The sequence below is a fragment of the Engystomops pustulosus genome, chromosome 2 (genome assembly GCF_040894005.1).
Source record: "Engystomops pustulosus chromosome 2, aEngPut4.maternal, whole genome shotgun sequence".
Lineage (NCBI taxonomy): Eukaryota > Metazoa > Chordata > Amphibia > Anura > Leptodactylidae > Engystomops > Engystomops pustulosus.
Genome location: NC_092412.1, coordinates 192,869,817 through 192,880,419, shown reverse-complemented (window position 1 = coordinate 192,880,419; position 10,603 = coordinate 192,869,817). Strand labels below are relative to the sequence as shown.

Here is a 10,603-nt window from a genome sequence, read left to right as displayed (position 1 = left end):
ACAATCTTAATAGATCTACGTGTACATTGATCTGGAGGAAATGATCCTGATATTTTCTTGTACGCGATAACATAAAGATATAATTGCATCCACATTCAGACTGGATAAAAACATTAGAGCTCTTTTACATGGATTTTCTAATGTGAATTAACCCCTTAACAACCTGGCCCTTTTTTGTTTTTATATTTCCATTTTTCACACCCCACCTTTAAAAAAAAAGTTTTTTTTTTGTTTTTTTTTTTTTTTTACAAGAGCTCTGTGACAGCTTGTTTTCTGCGTAACAAATTGCACTTCATACTGGTAGTATTGAATATTCTATGCTGTGTACTGGGAAGCAGGAAAAAATTTTTAAGTGCAGTTAAAATGGTGAAAAAAAACGCATTCGCGTCATTTTCTTTTGGGCTTGGATTTTACGGCTTTCAGTGTGCGCCCCAAATGTCTACTTTTATTCTTTGGGTCGGTACGATCACGGGGATACCAAATTTATGGTTTTTGTATCAGTTGTAGGGAAAGGGGGATGATTTGAAAACATTTTTTATTATTTTTTTTATTTTTGCTATTTTTTTCAGACTTCCTAGGGTACTTTAACCCTAGGTTGTCTGATCGATCCTATCATATACTGCCATACTTACAGTATGGCACTATATGGGGATTTTCCTCCTCATTCATTACAATGTAATATGCAGCAAAGACTTACTAGCTATGGATAGGGTTCAGCCAGTGAGCCCTTTCCATGCAGCGTGTGTGTAAGGGGTTAAAGGACTTCTACCATGAGATTTACTGATGGTGGATGTCATCACCGAAATACTCGTTACCTTGTCTATGGGATGAATTTTTTCTTTAACAATATTTTATTTGCGACATAAGCAACATATGTAAGGAAAAAATAAATTTTTCAGCTCACCCTGCTTCTTTCAGCCACGCATTGGGATACCGGTGCACGGACAAACTGAGCCGGATCAGTACACAGCACTATAGAAGAGAAAACTGAATCCAGCAGCCAGGCAGGTATAAAGACATATAACAAACGGTGCTGCACCTTCTCTCCCACGAGCTGCACACTGTTCCTAGATGGATCCAGCAATCATCCAACAATTAATAATCCAGAAAAACTTCAAGAATGACCGGAGATGAAAACGTAGCGGGTTTGTGTCCGAATGGTGACTTATTCCCTAAAGTGATCTCTCGGTTTGGAGTTGTGTGCAAACAAAGAGGAACTGTGCATTGTTCAACAAAAGATTGATGCTTTGAATATGAGCTCCGGTTGTTCTTGAAGTTTTTCTGGGTATAAAGACAAGTGTAGATAAAAAGTTTATTTCATCCTTTAAAAGTAATTAAAAAGGATCCATAGTGAAAAAACTGATGCGTTTCGAACAAAGTTAGTTCTTAATCATAGTCTGATAAGCAACATACACAGATTACATTGTTCTCGAAGACAAACTATTACTAAATGCATCTTGTGCCCACAGCCCAAAATTTTTTTTATATTTATTCGCTTAAGTCCTGCTGTAATAGTAACGTACCATCACAGCATATCAAAACTGAAAAAGAAAAGTAAAAAATGACATCGGAACATACAGATCACTGATGTGGAAACAAAAAGCCAGTGGGAAACTACTACATATGAGTTTGGGCCGAGGCTTAGAAGACCAAATGTGGGCTGTGTATGCTGCTAGGGCCAATGACCTCCTGTCAAATTCTTTTCACATTAACCCCTTAACGCTGAAGCCACTTTTCACCTTCCTGACACGGCCCATTTTTTCAAATCTGCCCTGTGTCACTATAAGTGGTTATAACTTTGAAACGCTTTAACATATCCAAGTGATTTTAAAATTGTTTTCTCGTGACACATTGTACTTCATGTTAAGTGAAAAATTTTGGTGGTATGTTTAGCATTTATTAGAAAATCAGATATTTGGTGAAAATTTTGAAAGATTTTTGAACTTTAAAATGTTCTACTTTTTCCACATATAGTTATAACAGCAAAAAAAACGTTATCACTAACATCCACTGAATGTCTACTTTATGTGGACATGGTTTTTTATGCATACTCTTGTAGGATGTTATGGGGCTTTGAACGTTAGGTGGGATTTTTCACATTTTCATAAAAAATGCAAAATCCTGCTTTTGAGGGACCTGCTCAAGTCACTTGGAGAGGCCTAAATAAAAGTAAAACCCCATTATAGAAACTACACCCCTCAACGTACATAAAACAACTTTTATGAAGTTTGTTAACCCTTTAATTGTTTTACAGGGGTTAAAACAAAATCGTATACTATTTTGAAAGTACTTTTTTTTTTTTTTGGCTAAATTAATGTGTTTTTCAAAAAATGTACAAATTCTCAGTGGATAAAATACCAACTCTCCACAAAATTTGATACCCAATCCCTCCCGCATATAACAATACCCCATATGTGGTGGTAACCTGCTGTATGTGTACAGGCCAGAGCGTTGAAGGGAAGCTGCGCCATTCAGAGCAGATTATGCATTGTCACTTTTTATTGGCTATGCAATCTTTATTTTTTTGGACATATTATTGCAATTTGGACATATAAGGGCTTATTTTTTGCGACATGAGATGCACTTTACAAATATTTCATTTTAGTGGGTCATTAGCTTATTGATGAGATTTTATTAACTCTTGAATGTTTGGGTGAAAAGAAAATTGTCAATTTCGGTTTCCTTTCTTTTTGTATTTTTTGGGGGTCGTACACCGTACACTAAAAATACTATGTTATCTTTATTCTACAGATCACTACGATTACGGTGATACCTCATTTATATAGTTTTTCATTTATTTTTACAATTTTACGGGGAAAACTAATATAGAGGAAATCTCATTTGTTTTTGCATCACCATCTTTTCAGAGACGTAACTATAATAGTTTTTGGTTGACAGAGCTGGTTTGGGGCTTATTTTTTACGTGTTGAGTTGTCCTTTTAAGTGGTACCATTTTGGCGCACAACTTTTTTTGAACACTTTTTAGAACATTTTTGTGAACAGATTTTATGAAAAATGTACATTTATGGCGAGTTTTGCGTGTTTTTGTTTTTACGCCGTTCACAGAGCGGGCCCAATAATGTTTCTGAGTTATTGTACGGATTGTTACGGACGCAGCGATACCAAATATGTAGGGTTTTTTGCCGATTTTTGTGGTTTTTTTTTTCACTTTATTGCATGTATATAGGGAATATTTGTGTTTAGGGGACCTTAACTTTATTTAATTTTTATTAAAAAATTATTTTAATGTTTTTAACTTTTTTAAATTTACTTTTACAGGTTAGCTTGAACAAGCGATCCACTGATCACTTGTTCAAGCTATTCTTCACCTTACACAGTGTAATAATGTAACACACTGAGCATGCTGCGCATGCTCAGTGTGTTACAGCCGGGTCCTGCCAGTAGACAGGGACCCGGCTACAGGAAGGACGATCGGAGCAGCGGACCCCCCTGGTAAGTGCCGCGGGGGAGGTGGGAAGGGGGGGGTGTCCGATTCTTGTCAAATGCCCCTAACCCGATCGCGGGTGTTAGAGCCGGGTGTCAGCTATAATATATAGCCGACACCCGCAGCTTCTGGCCCCGGCTCCGTTCAGGAGCCGGGGCCAGAAGTTTGACGTAATAGTTCTGCATTTTGCGGGAACGCACCTCCCGCCATGCAGTACTATTACGTCAAATGTCAGGAAGGGGTTAATAATGGTACGGTATGTGTCAGAGATGTATTTTTTTTTAATTTCCTTTCCAATATATACTCAAATATAAGCCGACCCGAGTATGAGCCAAGGTACCTAATTTTGGCACAAAATATTGGGAAAACCTATTGACTCAAGGTATAAGCCTAGGGGGTAGGAAATGTACTGGTCACAGCCAGTATATAGCTAGTCGGTTGTTTCTGATAGTTTGAGGGGTGCAGATTTGAAAATGGGTTAATTATGTAGGGTGGTTTTAATGCTAAATATTTAAAATTTTATTCAAAACAGTATTTATCCCCAAAATAGTAAATACTGAAAATACGTTAAACCTATATTCGATTTGTTAGCCGTGTGACCACAAAATAAATTATCCCGACGTTTAAGATGTAATATGGGAAATGTAATTCAGCAACTTATTTAGGTGGTAAATCTATATGCCTGAAAACACAATGATTTTGAATTTAAAAAAATTCATACGTTTTTGTGTTTGTTTACAAAAAAAAAAAATATCGGCCAAAATTTACCACTAAAATGAAGTACAACATGTGGGGAAAAAAATCTCATCAAAGCAAATTTTAAGTGTTGAAAAGTTATAACCATACAAAGCGACGCATGTCAGAACACAAAAAATGGGGTTAAGGGGCAGGCACACGTATGGATTACGTGGGATCTATCTTCATCATTATGATTTGGTAACAAAAAAACTGAAATCCATCAAAAACGCAAAGTTAAGCATAGAATTCTCTGATATGTTGTGAGGAACAACAAATATATAGTTCCCTCTTTATTATTTTTCATTTGAGAGGGAACAACATTATTCTGCATGAACAGTGGTTGGATGAGTGACTAGCCTGAGGCTTTTTAACAGCTGTGATATGTACCACAGCTGAGCTCATCAGTAATTCACTCTGTGCTCAGTTCCAATTCTTCACTGGCTTAAAGGGGTTGTCCACTTTCACCAACTAATTGTTATGGTCCGTGAAAGGAAAAGTTATGCAATTTTCCAATATAGTTTGTCTCAATTCCTCATGGTTTCTAGACTTCTGCTTGCTGTCATTCTATAGAAAACTTCATTGTTTATTTCCAGTGGACAGAGATCTGTCCATGGTCACACAGGTTCGTTATATCACACAGCTCTGGTTACTCTGTTATACTAACAAGCTGTGCACCTGTGTGACCATGGAAAGATTTCAGTCCACTGGAAGTAAACATAGAAGCTTTCTATAGCAGGAAAGCAACCAAAGATCTCAAACAGTGAGGAAATGAGACAAAGTATATGGAAAATTGTATAACTTCCGTACACAAACCGTATCAATTATTTGCTGAAAGTGGACAACCCCTTAAAAAGAGTTCCCGCCACAATGGTAACCACTAGGCAAACGCTGCTGTTAGCTGCACTGGTGCTGCTCACATGATTTTATCACGTAGAACAGAGGTTCAGTAGGCGCTCTGTTTGTGAGCAACACTGAGAGGGAAAGTTGGGAGTAGTTTGTATCTAGGGTAAGTGTCAATGCTAACTTAGCTGTGCCTAAGAGAGACTATTCCTGCATTGACTCGGGCACTAAGTACTCCCAATGAACGTTTCGCCAAGTACCCTCGGCTTCTTCTATTTTTTTTTATTGCTAAAGTACATCATAATACATATCTGATGCAGATTTTAGGCATGAGAATCCACAGCGTATACAGTACTGATACAGGGGCTCCCTTACTTAAAAAATTAACCCTAGTTACTAACGGACCTCTAGATATTGGTAATTTATTGTACTTTAGTCCTAGGCTACAATAAACAGCTGTAACAGTTATCAAATGTGTCTGCAATTAAGCTTTATTGTTAATCCTGGTTCTTATGACAATCCAACATTTTTAAAAATCCAATAGTCATAGAGACCAAAAACAATTTGTCCGGGGTTAGAGCTCTAAAATATACAGTTCTGACTTGCATACAAATCCAACTTAAAGGGGTTGTCCCACGAACCGAGTTAGACCCTATTCACAGGATAGGGACTAACTTTCTGATCGTGGGGTTCTTGGATCACAAGAAAGTGGGGGCCCAAGTACCTCAGTTTGACCCCTCATCGCTCCCGGAGAGTAATGGAGCACACTGCCGCGCATGACCGTTCTGCACTATTCTTCTCTATGGAGCTGAACACAGCACTCGCCGATTTCCGTCAGCTTCATTGAGATCCTTCATAGCTAGATGCCTGGCAGGACCTGGTTCTGATGCCATTACTTTTGTGTAGCACTGAACTCCTGATACAATATATAATAATAACGATCTTCTCTTTCCATGCTTCTATTAAGGTCAGATAGCTCTAAGGGGTCAGCAACTTCTTTCCTTCTCGTGTTCTGTATACAGTTTTGACACAAGACATGTAATGTGAAAGTTTGGCTAAGTATTGCTGCTAAAGATCAAATCCCCAAAATAGCTTCTGCTAAACAAGTCCTATTAATTACTTTTTTCTTTGTTTTAGGTGCATCAGAGCAATTAGCTGTATATGAAGTGCCCACAATACGATAATATGTTACTGATCTTTAACATTGGCGTTGGTTTTAATGTCCGTGCTTCAGTGATTTCCACAAAGCCATTGATTTCTATGGGTGTTTTCGCATTGGCTTGTATTTTCAATGATCTGTTGTCCATGGAAAAAATTATGAAATATGTCCTATTTTTTCATGGATGCGGATCACGGAAGGCAATAGAAGTCTATGGGTGTGCTAAAAAAAACCTCCAATTTTATTTGGAAGAAAAATGGAGACAAAACTCAACTGATGCGCAACTAACTGAAGCTGAGCCCCAACTGTAATGTGAAAGAGCTCTTAGAGTAGACTCACATTGGTGCTTTTTCTCATCAGTGATTTTTCACTCATCCCCATTCTAGGTTATACAAATTGGTTTTCTCTTCCTGGCTTTAGTGATTTTTCAATGATGCCTTACTGAAGCATTCTTTTCAATGGGCCTTTTCACATTTTATTTATTTTTTTTTACTGATCAGTGGTGAATGTAGAACCTGTTCTATTTGTGTTAACTGCCAATGTTGGATCAGCGGGAAAAAAAAAACCTGAAGTGTGAAAAATTACTGAAACTAGGAAGAGATAACCCATATGTGTCCATAAGCCACAATGGGTTCCGTTAAAAATCAGTGATGTAAAAAAAAAAAAGTCATTGTGAAACTAACCTATTACGGTACTTGTTAAAAGTTTGTGATCTTATTTCCTTACATTACTTTTTGGAAATGTTTGGAACTGTGCATTGTAATTTTCTCCAGTCTTTTATATAATTTCATAACTGACAGTATCTCTACTAAACATAAGGAATGATTAACCAAAAAGTAAACTAAATATATATGTATATATATATATATTAGAAAAATCCAGAGTAGCACAACTCACAGTGGGTCCCTTGGCCAGGGTTACACACAATCTAATCCTTAGGAAAGAGGCGGCACTGATGGAATAAAGATTCAACCCGCTTCACCCTATACGGAGTGCTGCCTCTTTCTTAAGGATTATATATATATGTTGTAAAAATATGTGTTCGGTGAATGCCACCGTATTTACATACAGTGGGATATGTCTTCCTGTTCCTCCACCTGACAGCAGGAGGTGTGAACATCGGCAGCAGCTTGTGATTGCCTGCTGTTCATGATCAGGGTTGTTTCCCTTAGTGTTTCCACCATATAAGAAGAGTCACATCACTAGGGACCTCCCTGAGCTTACACCTCCCATTTCCTCCATTGGCCACCACTGAGCATATACGACGCTCAGCAGGAGGGAGCAGGATGGACAGACGTAGCTTGCTGTGCCTTTCCATCCTATGTTTTCCACAGTATACTGAGAATACATCGGGAACTTCCTGGCGTGTACAAAGAACTTATAGAAAATAAATGATGTGAAAGCCTGTTATATATCATGTGAAACTAGCCTTACGTGTCAGAATATAACAGTATACTTCTAGAGTAACTATGGGCATGAAGAAGTATGAAACGTCTCCCTATTCAGGAACACATTTAACCGGAATCCATTTATTTAAATGTTATTTTGAATTTAACATGTACTGCATGAAACTGGAAAAATCATTCTGCAAAATACAAGGGCAGACTTACTATTGTCTGTTGCCATAAATCTGTAGATATTTCCGTAATTTTTTTTTTATCAAAACATTTTTATTAACAGTTGTAAGAGTAAATTGCACATAGACAGCACATACAATTACACAATTGGTACACAAGGACAGGAAACAATAAGCCAGCAGAACATCCGGCATGATAGACACAACATAGCCCATGACTCCCCCCCCCCCCCCCTCCCAGCTGGTCGCAGCCAGCTACCTCCACTTTCCGGTGTCTCTCCCCACTTACAGCCGTTATAGGGTCAACCAGGTTCTAGGCCCTATATGGTGATGTCCCTTGTATTATTAGCTTCTTAAGAGACCCTACTATTCGCACTAGCTAATAGGTACGATAACCCTTGCCTAAAAGACAACAATGCTCCCGATGGAAGGCCTGGATGGTTTATGCAGTATGAGCGGAGTTCTGTAGACTCTGTAAATCATAAACAATTGGGACATACATTGTCCCTCCCTGGGAGATAACAGGGGAACCACTTCCAAGGCGTTCCTCCATTCATCGTCATCTATGGGGCCCACATCTACCTCCCATTTAACGAGAGAGCCATACAGGAACTGGTCCAGATATTTTCCCACCAACCAGGAATATACGAATTATATCAAACCAGCTGTATCTTCCCTCTCTAGTATATATGTCATCAGTATACTAGATCGGATAGGAATTTATTCAGTATCGGTAGAAATGCCTATTTGTAATACCAAAATCCTCACCTATTTGTGATATCGATACTATCCCTTGTCTTTCCCATGGAGAAAAGCCCTCTAATCGGAACGTTTCCGGCAAGTTAGGATTACTCCGTAAAGGACTATATTTTGTCAAGCCGCTGAGTTGAGTGAGGTCCTTAAAGACTTTCCATACCTTGTTCATTAGTTGCAGTGTAGGGAGTGTTGTATTATGTATTTTTTTGGGAAACACACCTCCAAAGCCACCGCTGGAACTGGGTATCTGGACCATTGGCAGATCAACTTGCTCGTAACTCCCCAGCCTTCCTGTTTCCCCCATCCCTTAAAGTGATTTCCATAATGTTTAGACAACTTTTCAGTCTAGTCTGACAAAGTAGGGCTTACTGGATAAAGGACAATTACGATGCACCCAAACGAAATGCAGGAATTAAGCCATCAAACAGATGGTGCAAGTGTAGACTATTCTAAAGATGCACCAGATTTATCTTCAGCATCAGCCACTATGATAAATTGACACATTTACATAGACTGTAAGCTCTTGTGAGCAGGGCCCTCAATCCGATTGTTCCATTTGACTGTTTTTACTATGTAATGTAATATTATATTTGTATATGTCCCATATGAAGCGCTACGGAATATGAGGGATCTATATGAATAAAGAGTATTATTATTATTATTTGAAGACTGTCTAGAAAAAGTTTGCAATGTCTACTGGAGAATATTAGTTTTTCTGCCACTGAGTGTCTGAAAGACATGTAGGTTCTTCAGCTGGGACCATTACAACCAATTGAAACCTTTTATTATTCATATAGGGGGACATGTAGCTTTATTTCTGCTAGTTAACGTCTCTCATTTTTGTCATTTTTGTGACTTTTCACTGCGACTTTTGTTGACATTTTTCAAGTGCACCTTGGTCTGCACCTTGTGCATTGCCTTATGTATCTTTGTTTTCCAGATGTTCCGTGCGACTTTTCACTTATGTATCACTTTTTTTTTGCTTATTTTTGCGACTTTTTAGCCGCAAATCTGCACCTGGTCCAGTGCAGGTACAAGGGAAGGACTTTTTTCATGGACCCTATTTTAACATGTAAATTGGAATTATTTGACATGCTTTAAATATTTAAAATTTAAAATTAACCTCTTTTTTGAAAATTTTTGCATTTACATTTTTAAAAATGTATTGGTTATTTCTCAGGGTGCGGTTACACGTTTCGTTTTAATTTGAAACACATTACAACAGATGAGGAGAGTTGTTCTGTTTACAAAACTCTGCATTTTGGAAATGCAAATGTTAATAGTAATGTAATTAGGCAAATCACCTCCGCAGCTGTTGTAATGTGTTTCAAAACGCAACTAAAATGCAACGTGTGACCACAGTCTCATATGTCGTCAGTGCTTAAAAATGCAGGACACAGTCGCAAATCCTAAATTAACAGTAGTGTCCACTCCTGTATATAACCCTCTCACATGACTTTTGTCCATGTGGATTTGAGACATTTGCAACAAAAAGTCTCAAAAAGAAACCAAAATCTGCACCTGCTAGGATAGGCAAAACTTAACATGTATCACAAGTAGGCGCAAAAAAGAGCTACCAAATGGCTCAAAAATTCACCAAAGAAAAAAAAAACTATGATACATGTCCCCCATAGTTTTACAGCAGAGCTTTCCTGTGATCCACCAAGACTAACAGTTCACCTTCAGCTGTTGCTAACAGTGGAATAACATGTAGTCTTTGTAGACAAACATTAGAAATAGAATGTATTATATGGAAGAGCCTAGTGACCTTTAAACCTAGGATGTTTGTCTTAAAGATGGTCACATATCTGAAATGCCGAGTTATTTCAGTAGAATTTAAAGTAAAGGTGTTACCAGAAAATGGTCTATTTTTTAACCAATTTTAATGTTACAAATATATTTATAATTATTTTTGATGATTTTTTTCTATGTCACAATCTATATTTAATATAAGGTATTATATCCTGAAATTATCACCCTGACCCTGGCTTAATAATAGACTGACACTTGCTAATTCTGTGGGGTCACCTCATATACATCACCGGACTGTCACCTGGACAGAGAATGGAAGCAAAAAAAAAATCTGAAA

The 10,603-nt window shown here is 37.8% G+C and overlaps 1 long non-coding RNA gene across 1 annotated transcript in view; it reads right to left on the bottom strand.

Moving 5' to 3' along the window:
• LOC140119053 (uncharacterized) overlaps positions 1-10,603 on the bottom strand; it is a 50,304-nt gene that overhangs the window by 20,302 nt on the left and 19,399 nt on the right. The window contains exon 3 of the long non-coding RNA XR_011853310.1: positions 905-972. This is a non-coding gene — a long non-coding RNA (uncharacterized lncRNA). The remainder of the gene's footprint in view (positions 1-904; positions 973-10,603) is intronic.